At 36.0% G+C, this 20,300-nt stretch overlaps 1 long non-coding RNA gene across 4 annotated transcripts in view; it reads right to left on the bottom strand.

Annotated features, from left to right (window-relative positions):
• The window catches only part of LOC125802970 (uncharacterized), a 100,253-nt gene that overhangs the window by 27,986 nt on the left and 51,967 nt on the right, over positions 1-20,300 (bottom strand). The gene's annotated exons all lie outside the window — the stretch shown is intronic.

Here is a 20,300-nt window from a genome sequence, read left to right as displayed (position 1 = left end):
TCCCACTTGATTCAGTGACAGTTTCACAAATTTTATCCAGCTTGGGTACAGCATTTTTCAGAGAGGCTGTGAAAGAGGTAAAGAAATCTTATGAGGTCACCAAGGACGTTGACTCCTGAGCAGGGGAGAATGTAGCCAGGTGGTGAATTGAGAATACACCTTTAAAATGTGTGTCTGTAACTTTAAGAAACACAATCAGAAGTGTTGTCACCCTGAGAGAGGAAAGGGAGGAGCTAAGTGCTTCATTTTAGGATCCATCCAGAGCCATCCTAATGAATTAAGAGAAGCTGTTTGTCCAAGTTCTCTTAAAGAAATGCTCAAATCTTGTTGAGTAAAGCTGAGTAGATCGAGTGCCACTACCAAATACTGTACTGTGTTCTAAGCTAGGGTTTTACAGTGTATTCATTTTATTTTTGTTGTTTTAAATAAAAATCAGAATAAAATACCCCACGAAAAAAAGTTCTTTCGTCATTTGGTGTGCGTCCTTTCCCCGGTGACACATATATAATTGCAGTAATATCACTTTAGTCATTAGTAATAACTGGTGGATTGTCTCAATGTTTGAGAATGTGGTCAGTCCTCTGGAGAGTAGTTTGTGTGTATTAGTGCAGTGCAGGAACTCAGGGGGGAAATGCTGCTAAAACTCTCTCTTCATTTCTCTCCTCTTTATCTCTCTTTCTCTCTCTCTCTAGCTCTTTCTCTTATTCTCTCTCTGTCTTTCTCTCTGCCCCCCCTCCCCCCCCCCTAAATAAACAGAAGACAGACTGCAGTCTGAGAATAATAACCTCATCCAGCCCAATAAAAGAGCAGCAGGCAGGACGAGGACGATTGGGCCGTGTTGTCATGGCCGTGCGGCTGGTAATTATGATCTTAAAGGCAAAGGTTAGAGTGAGTGTCATTTTTCCCTCAGAAACACTTTCGGAAAAGGATTAGTCTAGAGAAACAAAGACAGATTTAAGTATACCTAACTTTACATTATGCCACAATATACAACAATAGAACTACTTTTGTACTTTTTGTACTAAATTTAATTTAATAAGTGTACACACACACATCACTCTCACACCCAAAGCTCCAAATCCTTCTACCTTCACCACTTAGCTGATCACATAGAAACTCAAACAACAGTCCTGCATAAACAATCAGCATGCAAATACAACTCCACACCAGCACTGCTGCCCTGCTCTTTCTCCCCACTGAGAAAAACTCATACACCGAGCATACTGTTTCAGACTGCCTTTAAATAACACAGGACAACCAATCAGAGAAGAGATCATCTATAAAATTTAAAATGTTTACACATTTTTTAAAATAAAATAATTGGTAACACTTGCTACAATAAGAGTACATTAATTTACACTACTTATGACAGAAAGTCTCAACTAATTATTAACTTACACGAGTTACAATGTTTTAAATAATGTTTTAATTAATATTAATGTACAACTTTCTCAAGCATTAAACAGTTTATAAATGTCTTAACAAGAGAGCAAGAATGATATCCTTGGCTGTCACAGAATCCTCCTGGTAGTCACACCTGAACTGCTGATGCCAAACCCGGCCGAGTAGCTGTTAATGACACGTTATCATACGTGGATTACAGACTAATATGATGTTTTCTTAAACTGTACACTGTAAAAGATAACATTACTACTGTCTCAAATCACAATAATGATTTTTACTTATTTCATACTATTTACTAATGATCTAACAATAGTAATTAAAAAACACGTCAGTTGTGGGCCATAAGAACAAGTCACCAATTTCCTTACTGTGAAGTGTGACTTCATACTGTGTAAGACCTGCAGTGAAGGAACTCTGAGTTGGACTAATTCTCCCATTTAATTGCAGGAAGGATCCAGGCCTATAATCATTCTTTATAACAAAAAAAAACACAAGCTAATCATGTGTGAATAAGCAGTAGCTGTTTATTTATATTTAAGAGCTAATAAAAAAGCATATTGCTAACCCACTTTCTCTTTTTTTGTATCAATTAAATACCCAAAGAAAGTTTGCCTTTGTTGAAACACTAATGGCAAATTAGTGGTGGGGGTCACAGCTATTATGCAAATAAATGATGCCAGGAACCAATAGTTATATTATATTTATTTAACTTTTTCAAGGCAATCAGTTTTCTACCAGTTTACCAGTTTTCAAACACAGTAATTTGACTTATCAAAGCAAACCCATTAACAAGAATCAGCCAGTATGTCAACACTGGTTTTATTTTATTTGATTTCATTCTTATAATGGTAATTACATAATTGACTTATGCATATGTGTAAAACAGTATGTAGACTTGTATCCAGTATTTTTGCTGGCCTTAATATAGCCCATTATGTTTTAGAAGCCCTTTAATGTAAATAGCCAGAATGTAGTATTTGTTTTATTATTACTGTTATTATTGTATTTTAATTAAAATGTAATTGTATTAAATTATGTTAATAAATTATCGTTATTTCAGGGGCATGAAATGAACAAAACTCAAATTAACAAAAATATCACAGTTATCACAGTTATTTCTGTGTCCACACAAAAACATAAAAAAAAAAAAGTTTAAAAGTTAACAAATAATTTTTTAAACAATAAATTATCTTTGGACCTTAAGGAGAGAAAAATGCACCTAATAATACATACAGTGCAGTTTTGTACAGTGGAAGCAGGGCAGAATTAAATGAAGTCTGGATATTTGACCCCTGAGGCGGAAAGATGGTACGTGTTAAAATACGGGTCATTTGATGGTCTGACAACTTCTGGCGCCTGCAGTCAGCGGCGGCGCACATTGTTGGATGGGGGGGTTAATATCTCAGGATGTCTCCTGATGCCGTGACTCACTCCAGCACCATTTCAGCGGCCTGTAAACAGATAGTCATCATATCTTATCACTCCTGCATCAGCTGCATTCTACACGTCTGTCATAAAGCTGCTTTTTTCCTTTATTCTTCTCCTCCTGCACACAAAGGCAGCTCACCCTGACACGCACCACTACTCCTGCTCACGGGATAAGATAACAGTGATGATACTAGTCTGTAATTAAATGCAGCACTTAAGATACTGTATGTATCAGACGTTTACTATACATTTCTGTCCACATACTGTATGCATTCAAACTGAGATATTTGGGTTGAATGAATTTATAGTCTGTTGCCATGTACCACTTCTTTCCTATTGGCTTTTGACACAATCCATTTGCTGGTTGTACAGGTATGTTTGATATAAAGAGTCAGTGTTGTAGCCCATAGGAGCAGGTTACCTATTTCTTTATAGTGAAGTGTGACTTCATGCTGGTTAAGAACTGCTATGAAAGATTTCTGTGCTGAATTTGTTTCACCATGTAATGGAAATAAAAGCTGGCAAAACAAAAACAGGAATATTTAATAATTACTAATAAAAAAGCACAATCCAACCCTGCTTGAATAATCCAGATAGCCATATTAAGGGGTTGTTTTAAACACCTAAGAAAAGGTTGCCCTTGTTAACCAGACTACACACTGTGAGTTAGTGGTGGGAGGGTTATGTGACTACACAAATTTTGGTTATATAAATTACCAACATTTAGAAATTACAATTTAGAGTTACAGTTTTATTTAGAATTAGTACAACTCAAATAAATGGATTAAATAAAACTGTGTTTAAAATACACTTAAGCTGTAGACATTAAGTCAATTACTTTTCCAAATGCTAATAAGTAATAAGTAAAATACATTTTTACAGTGTAAATTAGCCTCATAGCATCAACTAATTAAAATATGTCAGTTGTGAACGTAAAGCTGTAAAGCATTGCTATAGGAGACAGATGGAGAACTGTGTCACACAGTGGATTAAAGAGCCGAGTAGACTTTGGAAGTCAGACAGCTTCCTGTACTTTACGCTGAGTCATGGGAACAGAAACCAGGAGGAGTCAGAAAGAGAAGCCATCACTGTTTCAGACCTTAAATCCACACTGTTCCTTTATTCAGTGTGATTCTGCTGCTTCAAGTGACTAACTAATACTACTATTACTAACTACTACAACTAACTACTATGACTACTAACTGCTAGTAACTACTACTGACTACTACTACTAATTACTACCATTACCACCACTACTACTGCAACTATTACTTCTACTAACTACTACTACTACTAAGTACTACTACTAATAACCAGAGGTGGAAAGTAACTAATTACATTTACTCACATTACTGTAATTGAGTAGATTTTGAGTAATTTGTCATTTTTAAAATAGTTTAAAAAAAGGTAATTTTACTTTTACTCAAGTACATTTTTGACACAAGTAATTTACTTTGCTACATTGGAAAATTCCCAATTACTGAGTAAAAAATTAAATGCTTGGGAAAAAAAAACAAAATAATTTGAGTTTTGTTCTCTATGGCAGGACAGCTGAACTAGCGGGAGAGACGCTATGTAAATCAGCTGTGTAGCCTGGGGTCTGTGCGCGCGGCTCGGGGGAACTGGTGTTCTGTTGAGTTATGCTACCCAGCGATATGAGCTTCTTTATGGCACTGCACATGCACCGAACATGTTTTTCATAATAATTCCTTAAGTTTTTATTAGGAACATTAAACAATCTGCTTGGATGTTAAAGAAACATGTAAATAGCAGGTAAAGCATAGCAATGGCACGAAAAAAATAATAATGAACTGTAAAACTATAAAAGTACAGTTTATAGTGACCATATATGACTATAACTTTTTAACTTTTTAACAGTAAAGAAAAAAATGAATCATAGAAACCAATGCCACTTGTTCTTGAAAATTTTTTATGGGGTGGTCTTAACAAATACTGCCTGAAAGGTCCAAATTATTTAATTTAATAATTTTTTAATTTATGATTTGTACTTTTTTACATCAAATAAATAAAAGTAAGTATGTAACTTTCACTCAGACGTGCCAAATCAGACGTGCCAAATCAGAGAAGAAGCAAGTAACAACCTGGCCTCCAGGAGCCATCTCTGCTCTTCAGGACTGTTTTGAGCACACTGACTGGGACATGTTCAGAGAAGCTTCTACTTCTGATGACTACATCAACCTGGAGGAGTACACAGACTCAGTGACTGGCAACATCAGCAAGTGCATTGAGGATGTTACTGTCTCCAAAACCATCACAACCCGCCCCAACCAGAAGCCGTGGATGACTGCAGAGGTGTGTGTGCTGCTGAGAACCCGAGACAAGGCCTACAAGTCAGGGGACAAGGCTGGCCTCCGAACTGCTAGAGCCAAGCTCTCCCGGGGGATCAGAGAGGCAAAGCGCACCTACGCAAAGACAATCCACGCCCACTTCCAGGACACTACTGACACTCGGCGCATGTGGCAGGGCATCCAGACCATCACCAACTACAAGTCACCTCCCCCTGCTTGTAACAGTGATGCCTCCCTTACAGATGCACTGAACTCCTTCTACGCAAGGTTCGAAGCACAGAACTACACGACAGCAAGGAAGACCACACATCACCATCGACGACGACCAAGACGACCACCATCGTCCCTGTGCCGAAGAAGTCTCAAGTGTCCTGCCTTAATGACTACCGTCCCATTGCACTTACTCCCATCATCATGAAGTGCTTTGAGAAGCTGGTCATGAGGCACATCAAAAACCAGCTCCCCTCCTCACTGGACCCTCTGCAGTTTGCGTATCGTCCAAACAGATCAACAGACGATGCCATCTGTACTGCGCTCCACCTGGCTCTCACCCACCTGGACAACAAAGACTGCTATGTTCGTATGCTGTTCATCGACTTCAGTTCAGCATTCAACACCATCATCCCTCAGCATCTGATCGGAAAACTGAGCTTGCTGGGCCTGAACTCCTCCCTCTGCAACTGGGTTTTAGACTTCCTGACTGAGAGACCACAATCAGTCAGGATTGGAAACAACACCTCCAGCACCACCATACTGAGCACCGGCGCCCCCCAGGGCTGTGTGCTCAGCCCACTGCTGTTCACTCTGCTGACTCATGACTGTACTGCAAAGTACAGCTCAAACCACATCATCAAGTTTGCTGATGACACAACTGTAGTTGGCCTCATCAGCAAGAACGACGAGTCAGCATAAAGAGAGGAGGTGCAGTGGCTAATGGACTGGTGCAGAACCAACAACCTATCTCTAAACGTGGATAAAACCAAGGAGATGGTTGTTGACTTCAGGAGAGCTCCAGGTGTCCACCACCCGCTGAACATCATCGGCTCTACTGTGGAAATTGTGGAAAATACCAAGTTCCTCAGTGTTCACATTGCAGAGAACCTCACATGGTCCCTTAACACCAGCTCCATAACCAAGAAAGCCCAGCAGCGCCTCTACTTCCTGCGGAGACTGAGAAAAGCACATCTCCCACCTCCCATCCTCACCATGTTCTACAGAGGGACTGTAGAAAGCATCCTGAGCACCTGCATTACCGTCTGGTTTGGGAACTGCAACACCTCAGACCGCAAGACCCTACAGCGGATAGTGCGGACAGCTGAGAAGATCATCGGAGTCTCTCTCCCCTCCATCACCGAGATCTACACCACACGCTGCATCCGCAAAGCCACCAGCATTGTGGACGACCCCACCCATCCCTCACACGGACTCTTCGCTCTGATGCCGTCCGGCAGAATATACAGGAGCATCCGAGCCTCCACTACTAGACTCTGCAACAGCTTCATCCACCAGGCAGTCAGACTTCTCAACGCACAGAGACAGAACTGAACCCCCACCCCACCCACCACTCACCCAACACACTCACACAAATACTAAACTGTACACACCCCACAACACTTTTTTACTTTTACTTGAGTAGATTTTTAGATGGGTATTTTTACTTTTACTTGAGTAGAATTTTAGGTACTTTTACTTAATTACAATTTTTCAGTATTTTTTCGACCTCTGCTAATAACTACTGCCACTAACAGCTTCCTGTACTTTTTGCTGAGTCATGTGAACAGAAACCAGGAGGAGTCAGAAAGAGGCGCCATCACTGTTTCAGACCTTAAATCCACACTGTTCCTTTATTCAGTGTGATTCTGCTGCTTTAAGTGACCTACTAATACTACTATTACTAGTAACTACTGATAACTACTACTAATGACTACCACTACCACTGCAACTATTTCTACTACTAACTACTACTACTAAGTACTAACTACTAACTTCTAGCAAGGATTACTCACTACTACTAACTACTACAACAACCACTACTACTGCAACTATTTATACTACTAACTACTACTACTGCTACTACTACTGTTACAACTACTACTAACTACTGATACTACTTCTACTATTGATACTTACTACCACTACTGCTGCTACTACTACTGTTACAACTACTACAATCTACTGATACTACTACAAACTACTACTACTATTGCTGTTATTACTACTATTACTACTGCTACTACTAACTACTATTAATTTCTGCTACTGCTACTACTACTTGTAACTATTACTACTACTATTACTAATTACTATCACTTCCACCTCTTTTACTGTTAACTACTACTTCTACTACTACCACTACTTACAACTACTACTAACTACTACTACTAATAACTACTGCCACTAACAGCTTCCTGTACTTTACGCTGAGTCATGGGAACAGAAACCAGGAGTCAAAAAGAGAAGCCATCACTGTTTCAGACCTTAAATCCACACTGTTCCTTTATTCAGTGTGAGTCTGCTGCCCTAAGTGACCTACTACCAACCACTAGTAACTACTACTACTCTTACTAAATACTACTACTACCAATATTACTATTACTTACTACTACTACTATTAACTACAACTACCACCACTACTACTACTACTACTGATACTACTACCATTAATACTACTACCACTACTACTACTGCTACTACTACTGCTACTACTAGTTATAACTAGTACTACTGCTACTACAATTTATGACTAGTACTAAATACTACTATTACTACTACTACTGTTAAATACAACTACTGTTACTACTATTATTTATACTACTACTACTAACTACTGCTATTACTACTACTGCTGCTGATCCTATTATTACTATTGTTACTGCTACTGTTACTGTTACAAAGTTCTAAGTATTACTATATTACTAAAACTACTACTAATCACTCTTACTGCTACCACTGCTACTACTAATAATACTATTACTAACTACTACTGACTACCTCTACTGCCACTACTACTACTACTACTACTACTACTACTATTACTACTACTACTACTACTACTGCTAATAATAATAATAATAATAATAATAATAATAATAATTATTATTATTATTATTATTATTATTATTTATTTATTTATTTATTTATTGATTGAGCATGAATTACAAACAGTACACCATCAAAAGCATTTTATTTTATACAGGCTATATAAGACTTTATATTAAATTTCTATACAAATAATGAAAATGATGAAAACAAAAAGATACAAACTGTATATACATTTTTAGATGTTTTTGAAGAATGTAATTAGATGTATAATACACGTGTACAGCAGATGCATTTTTCTTTTTTCACCATTGGTAACACTTTACAATGAGTTTACATTAATTAACAGTACTTACAATAGAATGTCTCAACTAATTATTAATTAAAACAACAAATGTCAAATTGTTTACAACATTCATAGACATAAATTAGTAATGTTTAATAATGTCTTAATTAGCGTCAATTAATAATTAGTTAAGACATTACTTACCAATGCATTTAACAATGTTTATTACTGTTGTAAGTAGTGTTAATCGTGACCCTTATTGTAGAGTGTTACCTTACCATTTACACTACGAAACTGCCAGTTACAGACTTATGCTGTAGATCAAATAACTATTCTTTAGCCACATTAGAGCATAACATTTCTTTTTGGTCAGCAATGTTTTTAATCTTGGAACTCTCCCATGCTGGATACTGTTCTCATCAGTCTCTTTCTTATCAGTGAATCATTAACATTGACCTTAACCTAGGCAGGTGAGACCTGCACTTCTTTAGATGTTGTTTTGGGTTTTTTTTTGTGACCTCCTGGATGAGTTGTCCATGCCCTTATGTAATTTTGGTAATTTTGGAAGGCTGGTTCTGGGAAGGTTCACCAATGTTTCATGTTTAAATATATATTTTTTCCCCTTAATAAATTAAATCATAATTTAAAAAGTGCTTTTTATATTTACTCTTGTTATATTTGTCTAAAATTAAAGTTTGTATAATAATCAGAAAAAATAAGTATGACAAAAAGGCAAAAACACAAGAAATCTGTAATGAGGCAAATTATTTTTCACACTACTGTATATAAGTACATACATATATACATTATGAGGAGGACTGCTTGTGCTTCAGTAAAAAAGCTTAATAAAATACTTTCACTTTTTAATTTTCAACCCCCACCCCCTCTCAGCTGGAGTGTGAATCACTTCAGGGACGTGAGCTCTGTGTTTTCCCGTACATGACGAACACCGGCCACCGAGAGAGACGCCATGCTGTTAACATAAAGCCACTTCCTAATTTTTATTTTAGATTTAGCTTGAAGCTCAGGGCTAAGTCTGTGTCAAGCAGCGCCTGTAACAGCTCTCCCAACTGAAACAGGTGAGCTTCTCAGCAGAATTCAGCAGAATTTAAACACAACCCCAGTTCCTAATTTTACAATAATCAGTAGAAGCGGGCCCCTTTATATATATCAAACACATACTAAAATATATATATATATGAAAGATTACTCAGAGGGGAACATGTTTTGTAATGTAAATGCTCTTTTATTAGTGTATCTCACACTTACAGAGTAAATTAAATCAGTCATATCATTAGAGCTGAATCATTAAAGATCAGAGAGGAGAATACTGGTGAACTACATAATGCTTTAACAAAAATAAAATCACCAAACATCAATTCCTAATCAATAGCTACTACTGAGTCATAACTCAACAAAATTACAACAAACCGTAATGCATTATGGAGCTAAAACTCTGTATACATGCTGTTTTAACGCCCTGAAATGCCTTGTCCTGTATACAGGCTACAGGTGTAGGTGATACAAATCCCTTTTCTCTGCAGTAAACTAACTGCTGCCTGTTTTCTCTCGACTTAATAATTCCAGATCAGCAACAGGAATCGATTCAAATTCTGCAGAAAATAGACGAAAAAACTAGACAAACATACAAAACTAAACGTTCATTTTAAAATGAAGTTCAGGAAAAAGACAATTTTATGATTTTATTCATTATATTTTGACATTAGCAGACTTACTAAAATATATTTTTTTATATTTTTATTACAATTACAAGTTATGTTTCTTAATAAATGTGAAAGCCTTTTATGTAATGCTTAAATATAAATCCTCAAATATTAGTGGTGTAATGTCAGGCATACAACTGACACAAATCCTGGCCTGTTATTAAGGGGTTAATAAACATTTATACATTAGCATTGTCTGTATTTTTAACATATGAATTTAACATATAGTATCATATGAAAATAAAGTGTATAGGTAAACTCTACTAATTTTTATGTGTATTTAACACATACCATGTAGTTATATATTACATTAATCCAGAATATGATGATCCAGTATGTGATGATAATAATAGTATATCAGCTTATAGGTGACATATATGGAAACACCTTTTTTATATAAGAACATATATGTCATATTGTATTTCTATGTGGGAACTCACAAACACAAAAGACAATGTTCAGTGTGTTTTGCAGGGATTTATTTTTCTGAAAGAGACAGATAGAGACTGAACTGAGAGAGAGAGAGAGAAATAGAGAGATATACTGTATGTCACCTCACACATTTACCAGTCTTTCTCCTTCACTGGAAGTCCTGTTATTCACTGCAGAATTCACTGCTAAGACGTGTTTTGAAAATAAACACCGTTTACCAGCAATGAGTCGAACGTGCAGGACTGTAAGATGAAATGGCGATAAAAACAGGAACTGTAAAAAATCCAAACGCGTGTCAGTCCTGCCGTTCAGACTGACTGTCTGTATTTATTATTGTGCTGTGATAGAAGTGCTCTAGTGATCACTAACATTTCCACACATAGTGTAACAAATTCTGACAAACATTCCTTCAAAGATTCCTTTCTAACAAATTGTGAGACAAGATACAGTACTGTTCTTTATTTTCTACATTATAGATTAATATTAAAGACATTAGAACAATTAAGGGACATATATTGAATAATATAGTAAACAGTAAAAAATTGTTCTCCACAATCCCCTGATCTAAAACTGATGAACTGAGATGGTGATTTAGGATGAATAAGCAGCAGCTAGTGTTCAGCACCTCCAGGAACTCCTTCAAGATGCTGAGAAAACTATTTCAGGTGACTCTCCCTCATGAAGACACAGTGTACAGATCTGTCCTTAAAAATAAATGTGCTACTTAGAATAATCTAAAGTATAAAACATATTCTGATTTGTTTAACATTTTTTGTTTACAACATAATCCTGCATAAATAAATCAATAATATCATAAAAAGAAAGAAAACACATTGAATGAAAAGAGGCGTGTCCAAACTTTTGATTGGTTCATTACATAAAATAAATTTTTCATCTATATACCAAAACGACAGCAGAATTGTGTCCTTCAGGAAAGAGATGATGGTCATTGATTGATTTGCATTTTTAACAGATTTTTTTTCTTTACTTGAAATATATTGTATATTATTTTAACAGGAGTCAGATAAAACCTTTTTCATTTTTAGTGGAAGTAAATGTAAAAAGAATTTATTCCAGAACATTTTGGAGAATTTCTATTGGCCCTTCTATTAGGAAGTTTTGAGACAGTGCAAGGGACAATTTATCTTTTTAAAAACATGTAGTAAAAAACAACAGTATACTTGAAATATTGAGTTTTGTTTTCATAAATCCATTTCTTTAAATAAGTGTGAGAATTTACATGCTGCTATTTTTTATTCTTTTTTTTGTTGAATCATTTGATTAGGCACTGTCCATACAGTAAAAACTTTTGACTAATTTTAAACGTATAATGTGTTTAGATAAATGGTGGGTGATAAAGCTGTGTGTAGTCTTGACAGAAGATGTTAACCTTATGGTCTGACAGACATTACCATCACATATAATTATCATGCCACATGAACAGGGCCATATTATGCAAAACTCATGCTTTTGTATTTTGCTTTTGTATTTTGTATTTATATTTGGTTCTCTACTGTCCCTGTAAACACTCCAAGCACAAAACAAATTCATCCAGTAGTTTTCTGTGAATTAGTTTAAGAGTTTGGTGTCAGGAACCATTTGCTTCTATGTGCTGTTTGGATGGCACCCTTATTGTGACTCATTGTGCACAGAACCAGAGCCCCACCCACTAGATCAGTTAAAGAAACACCATTTTAATCATTTTGGGTGAGAATCTCAGACAGTACACAGACTTTGTCTGAGGGAGGGATCTGTACCTACTGTCCACGGCAGGTAGGCAGCAGATTAGGGATATAATGAGTACATGAAATAATGAGTTTGACATTTAGCACAAGCTAACGTGTGGTAAATGATAAACATGCATAAACATGCAACAATTTATTTGCATAAAAGTGAGAGAGCCCTTAAACAGCTCATTCTGAAAGGGACTGAAACTTGCAAGAATAGAGCTGATGAGATTAAGTATGAGAATATACATGTTCTATACACATTATATACATAAACATTTTAGAAAACAAGTGAACTCACAATTCTTAAAGTTATTGTTGGAAGATAGAAAAATGGGCAAGTGTGAGAATTGGAGCCAGTCGACTGATCAGAGCATCTTGTAGGGTGTTCTGGTACCTACCAAAAGATCTCCAGGAGAAGAGAACTGGTGAACCTGAAACCTAGTCATGGCTCAATGATGCAATTCATGGAGGATGAACCTGGCAACACAGGATCTGCTGCTAATGTCTTGGTACCAGACACAACAAGACTCCTTCAGACGTTTTAAACAGGTCCATACCTAGACAGGTCAGAGATGTTGTGGTAACATGATTGGGAACTACACTGTAAAAAGCACCTTGACTTTATTTAATTAATACCTTTGATGTAACGCTTTGCACTCATGCTGTTTGGGTAGAGTTCACCTTATATAGAAAAAACATATATTATCTAAATTGAACAGCTAAAGCACACTTAAAGAAAAAGATAAAATCTACCTAACATTACTGACATAACCATGATTGGCAGTGGTAATTCTTAACCTACATCATATTAATTACTAATCAGTCAAAAAGACTTTTCACTCATAATTGTGTTGTAGTACATAACTAGTATGAAGTCATATTTAAGAGCAAAAGAAACAATGACTTGTTATGACAGCCAACAACACTGAAACCAGACAGTCAGTCATTACATTACTACAATGCAATATATAAAAGAAGACGGTTGCCTGGGGGGAACAACTACACACTAACAGTGAGGCAAATAATCCTTAAATGCAAATAAATGGTTCCAGGAGGCAATTAAAAGGTTTCACTCGAAGGTTTAGCATGTGGCAGACTTTACTTATTTCTTTTTAATACATGTTGTACACAACGTTTAGTAACATCATATGGTGTTTCTGAAGTATGTCTTTTACTTCTAATAATTAGGAAACAGTTGTATCCAAAATTACCCAATACAGTTGATTGCTCAGTTATTTTTTCTAAATGTCAAACAATTAACTTATATTATTATATTTACTGATCCCATAAAACATTTCTCACAGTGTACGCAGTATTAAACAGGTGGTTTTAATTTTATGACTGAGTGATGGGCATTATGGAGTCTTTTATTACAATCCCAGTGTATCCCAGACAAACAAAAAGCAAAAGGAATCAAATAACTGGAAAGTTTGAGAGATAACTACTTGCTGATGGTAATAGTTCCCTGACTGTTGTTCTGAGCCAAAAACACCAATTTCATATAAACATTAGAACTAGAGGCTGGATGATTTAGTACCGGTGTTGGCAAAAGACGGATGTGCAAAAGCCAGATGTGACCTGCAAGCATAAAACATCTGACCCGTGAAGTTGTTTAAACTATAATCGAAAGAAAATATATTAAATGCCTCTCTGGCCAGATCTTCTTTACATTCCTCTCCTGTCTCTCTGACGCACTCAGCGGGACTTCCAGCTGTTTTTGTTTTTTCACCCATTCTTGTGCTCCCTCTCTCCTTATGACACTATTGTTCCTTATGTTTTTTTCTGGTCATGTCCCAATTCTCTAACTGGGGGAGCGGTAGTGTACTGGACCCGGGTCCGATCCCGCGTGAGAATTAGATGGCTTTATCTGATTTTTATTTATTTTTTAACACAGTATGTTATTAGAGCTCCTCTGGTATCACGTTAGAATTTAGTAATTTTAATTTATGACTAACACACTACACCCACTAACATATTTATTTCCAGTTGCTGTGTAGCCTACAGCAGACACTGGTATCACTAAGCAGCAACTCTAACAGGGCTGCAGGTCAGAGTGTTCGACAGACAAGACAACCAAATTAACCATTAATGTGCTGGAAACACGGATGGAATATGGCCTCTGCCTATAAAGCACTCATACGGTGAGCACTCACATGCCCCACACAAAAACGCAGGATGTGACATAAATGTCCCTGTTTTAACATACATAAATCCTCTGGACATATGTAGATATATGCATTCACATATATGAAATACCCATAAATAATGTGTATACAGTGGCTTGTAATAAAAGTATTCAGCCCCCTATACCAATACTTAGTAGAGCCACCAATCACTGCAATTACAACTGTAAGTGCTTTGGGGTTTGTCTCGACCAGCTTTGAGCATCTATAGACTGAGATTTTTGCTCATTCTTCTTTACAAAACAGCTCAAGCTCAGCCAGGTTGGATGAGAGGGTCTGTGAACATCAATTTTCACGTCTTGCCACAGAAGCTCAATGCGATTTAAGACTGGGCCATTCTAACACATGAATCTCTACAGCATGAGAAGAGAAGAATCTCTACAGCATGATGCTGCCACCACCACGCTTCACAGTGTTACTTTTCCTCCCTTTAGGCCAGAAAGTTTAACATTGGTCTCATCTGACCATAGAACCTTCTTCCACATGTTTGCTGCAAGTGCAAACAGCAATTCATATGTTTCTTTTAACAATGGATTTCTTATTGACACTCTTCTATAAAACCCATATTTGTGGAGCGCATGACTTATGATAGTTGTCCTGTATACAGATTTTGCCACCTGAGCTGTGGGCCATTTGGCTGCTTCTCTGATCAGTGCTCTGTCAGTTTGGGTGAATGGCCATGTATTGGTAGGTTATGATACAGTTTCTCTGATTTTGCTATTTATAGGTATGTTTGAGTAAAATAAACATCATTGTTTTATTCTATAAACTACGAACAACATTTCTCCCAAATTCCAAATACAATTTTTTCATTTAGAGCATTTATTTGCAGAAAATGAGAAATGGCAGAAATAACAAAAAGATGCAGAGCTTTTAGACCTCAAATAATGCAAAAAAACTAAGTTCATATTCATAAAGTTTTAAGAGTTCAGAAAAAATCAAGCAGTTCAGTTTGGTTTGGTGGCTTGTGATCATCCATCATCCTCTTGATTATATTCCAGAGGTTTTCAATTTAGTAAAATCAAAGAAACTCATAATTTCCAGAGCTGTATATTATGAATACAGGTAAAGGTACTTGGTGGTACACATTCAGTACTTTAAAGAATGAAACTGTACCCCATCAGGAACTGTACTGTAAAGGTACATTGCATAGTACAGTTATGTACCTGTGTAGGTAAGAAGCTTACATAACAAGAGTACATAAATGTACTTATAAATTATTTACTGTTTTTAAATAATTTGCATGAAATATTATTTTTCTTTAGCATTTCAGAAACATATTGGGCCCTATTGTACACCATTGTACACAAATCGCGTCGCTATGCTCGCTGCTGTCCTGTCAACAGTCTATTTTCACGCCTTGTGCCCACGCTGTTACAATAGCTTCTTCAGTGAGTATGAATAAATCTACACTGATATAACTATATATGTTGTTTTACTAAACGTCCATACATTAATTAAATGTCTAACATATATAGATTTAACATATAATGGCATATACTCTCATTACATATGGTGCCAATATGTACCTACAATGGTACAATCTCTTCATAACTTTAGCTTATAGGGACAAATGTGTTCTCCCATTGTTCTCCCAAGACTTTTCAGCCGTTTAACCATAATAACTTTATATATCTTTATACAGTATATCATCATTGCATAATAAAACATAAAAAAATTAAACAGCAATAAACTAAACTAAGGTTGGGCCAGTATGTGTTTTAACTGTATGTTTTGTATGTAATGTATGCTTTTTTATTTTTTATTTTTTCATTTAAGCAAAATATAGATTTCAAATAATCACAGAAAACAAAGGAAGAAAATGCAAACAACACAGAGGGCAAGCAGCTCAGAAAATGATGCTTACTCTTACAGCCTACAACATAAAAACCAGACAGTTAATTATAACAAAAGATTTACACATTAACCTAAGGTAGCCTGGGTGTAATGACTACCAGTGTAGGGTACGTTACTTTGAAAAAGCAATTAGTTATAGTTATTAGTTACTTCTCTAAAAAAGTAACTGAGTTACTAACTGAGTTACTACACTATAAAAGTAACTAGTTACCAGTAAAAGTAAGTATTGTGTAATATTGTTAAAAGTTCTCAGAGCGTGTTACATAAGCCAGATGAATAGAGTGCGCGCAGTTATCTCATCCTCCACTCCCTTGTGACTCACACACACAATGCACACACACACACACTTGCGCCTTTGTCTGTATTCGCGAATGAAAAAAAAAAGTTAATTGAGTGGCTAAAGTAACGTGCAGTAACTGGGTGTCGGTAATGGTAACTGTGTTATAGTTACAGTCAGAGTAATTAGTTAGATTATTCGTTACTGAAAAAAGTAACAGCGTTAACGCCGTTACTCTCATCACTGGTGACTACACACTGATGGTGAGTGTCAGAAACTGCAGTTTATAGATTGTGCAAATAGACTGAACTCATATTATCTTATGTAATTATATTGTTGAGTAATATTTGGAAATAGCCTAAACAGACTTAATTTATTTGAGTTCAAACTAATTATGGTTTAATTGTGTAAAGAGTGCGTAACTATTTTCATATTTATCATTCAATCATTACAAAAAGGTAGGTTGTACCCATTGGTCTGGCATTCATGTAGTAACAGGCTTCCTTATGTATCAACAATATGTCTCCTCAGCAACTCACTTTACTTTACTTTACAGATATGATGCATGCATGATGCACGAGTATTCTTCTGACCTTATCTGAACTTGTGTACTATGTATGACTTATAACATGCATCACACTATGATTATTAAAACAGCTCTTATTGCACTGTAGTGAGTAATATTGCTTTGAGGTGAGAGGTTATCATATGAATAACCTAAAACTTCTTTATGCAATGTGAAAATATATGCAGAAATCATCTGATGGACCAGAAGAGACAGTGTTTATGCAAAAATATCACATATGTTCTGCACACCGAGTACCTGCACACAGAAATCTTAAAACCCAGCACGGCTTAGCATGATCATGTGGGTGTGAGTGTGTGTTTGTGTGAGGTGAGAGAGAGAGAGAGAGAGAGAGAGTGACATTTGAAGACTCTACACGTGTCCTCATAGAGTCTGGGAATGCATAGTGTTCATCTAAACCACAGAGCTCAACCGCTCAGCTCACGACTGGCAGACAAGTAGGAGGACAGATCAAATGTAAACACACAGGTTAAAACAAACACTTTCGGGTCCTATCTCCAACCACAGAAACAGACAGAAAATGTCACGCTGATCGTGTTTTTCAGGGTAGCATTTATTGCAACCAATTAGATGTTTACATTACTCAACGCCATCGAGTTTATCAGCCTTTCATCTCTAACTGATCATATTATTCATCTCCTGCCATGACTATACACTTCCACATACAGCACATCTCATTAAACAGCGAGTTCAATACACATCATTAGCTTACAGTATTAACCAGTGAAATACACACAACCTAAAATATAAAAAAATAAAAAAAGACTTTTCTTTGACTGCAGACAGCATAAACCCAATTTATTTCATGTTTTATCTGCTCCACTTTTACATTTAAATTGTTAATTTACATTTATTCCTGCTTTTCGGGCCTGCATCATATTCTAAACAAAGTTGGCACAGGAAACATTTAGAGTTGGAACAAAATTACGACTTTGTGGACGTAAGATGGGCACAGGATCTCCAGTTTGTAACAAATGTGTGAGAAAATGCTTAAAACCTTTATAAATATTGTTTCTCGAAGAAAAACGAAATTTGAATATGTCTCCAGCAGCCCATAATATCATTAAACCATTCAAAAAATAAAGAGGAATTATAGTGTGTAAAGGATAAGAAAAGCTCAGAAAGATCAGAAAGCTGAACACCTGTATCTTTGATCCCTCAGATGCACTGCATCAAAAACCATCATTTAACAAGCCTCATGTTTACCATATTATGTTCACTATTACCACTTACAGCTTTACTGTACACAACACAAGCCTTATGTTCACCATGCCCTTTATCACCAACAAGCTCTACAATACAGAGTTACTATATTCACTAATACCACTTACAGCTTTACTGTACACAACACAAGCCTTATGTTCACCATGTCCTTTATCACAATTGAGCTCTACAATACAGAATAAATATAGCATTTTGAAACAAAGTTACAGATTAATAGATTCGATAAGTTAAATTATGTTTCCATAATTGTATGACAAGTTGATGATGTAGTTATTGGGACAGGCCTATTTAAAACAATAAATATTGTTGAAATATACTGAATAGTATTTGTAATTTGTTTTGTCTTTCAGTTGTTGATAAAACACTGACATAACTACTATAGGCTTCTTCAGTATTGAGGATATAGCACTGAATCATAACACAAGTTAAAAATGACGACGGCCCGGACCTTGGCCTGACGTAATTTTCTCTAACTGGACCGCACTGAATTCTAATTAAATACACACAGTAAAATTTGGTGGAGCTTCATCATGCTGTGGGGCTGTGTGATCAGTGCAGGTACTGGGAATCTTATTAAAGTTGAGGGTTGCGTGGATTCCAGTCAATAATAGTACATTCTTGAGAACAATCTTCAAGAATCAGTGAGAAACTTAAAGTTAAAGTTGTGCCGGGGCTGAATACTTCAACAAGACGACGACCCTAAACACTAAACACTGCTCAAAATCTACTAAAGCATTTATGGCCATTCCTGAAAATGGCCATCTCAGTCCCCAGACCTGAATATTATTTAAAATCTGTGGTGTGACTTTTTAAAGCGGACTGTTTATGATCAGAAACCATCAAATCTGACTGAACTGGAGATGTTCTGTAAAGAAGAATGATCCAAAATACCTTCAACCAGAAACTAGACTCTCTTAGAAACTATATGAAGCGTTTAGAGGCTGTAAAAGGAGGATCTACTAAATATTGATGTAATTTTTCTGTTGGGGTGCCCAAATTAATGCACCTGCCTAATTTTGTTAATTTTGTTTGTTAATTATTGCACACTTTCTGTAAATCCTATACATTGCATTTCACTTCTCAAATATTCCTGTGCTCTTCTGCTATAAAAAATATTTAACTGAAATTGCTGAGCTGAACAACCAATTATTTAAAAAGTAAAATCATGAAAATTATCAGAGATGCCCAAATATTTTCATACGACTGTATTTTGGGTTCATACTGTCTGCAATCAAATACGAATACAAAGTCAAAGAAATGTAAGAAACACTGTGCCTGTTTTTTTTTTATTAGCATTTTCCATACTGCCCCAACTTCTTCTGATCTGGGGTTGCAGAAAATGTAATGAACATTATTATCTTGGTGTGATATTAGAACTGCAGGCAATAATGACAACCATTAATTTGTATTATAATATAAATTAAACTAATATTTTTAGGAACACATTGTGCATGTAGATTTCCATTCATTTCAGAGAGAGGAGCCATTAATCACCCCATACACACACACACACACACACACACACACACACACACACACACACACACACACACACACAGAGTTCAATTTACCCTTCAAGCAGGAACACTACTGTTATGCAACAACACACAGGACCAGTCAAAAGTTTGAGCACACCTGTTCTTATTCAATGTGTTTTATTTCTTTTTTATGATTTTTTACTTTTGAAACATAAATGCTTAAATAAAATGAGTATTAAAGATAAAATAAGACTACAGCTTAAAGTTACTTAAATTAATGTGTTTCTAGATCAAAGTTCACAGTTACCTAATTAAAAAAATTCTGATGACTTTTGGCATGTCA

The sequence above is a fragment of the Astyanax mexicanus genome, chromosome 7, assembly GCF_023375975.1.
Source record: "Astyanax mexicanus isolate ESR-SI-001 chromosome 7, AstMex3_surface, whole genome shotgun sequence".
Classification (NCBI taxonomy): Eukaryota; Metazoa; Chordata; class Actinopteri; order Characiformes; family Acestrorhamphidae; genus Astyanax; species Astyanax mexicanus.
This window is presented reverse-complemented; position numbering and strand designations above follow the sequence as displayed.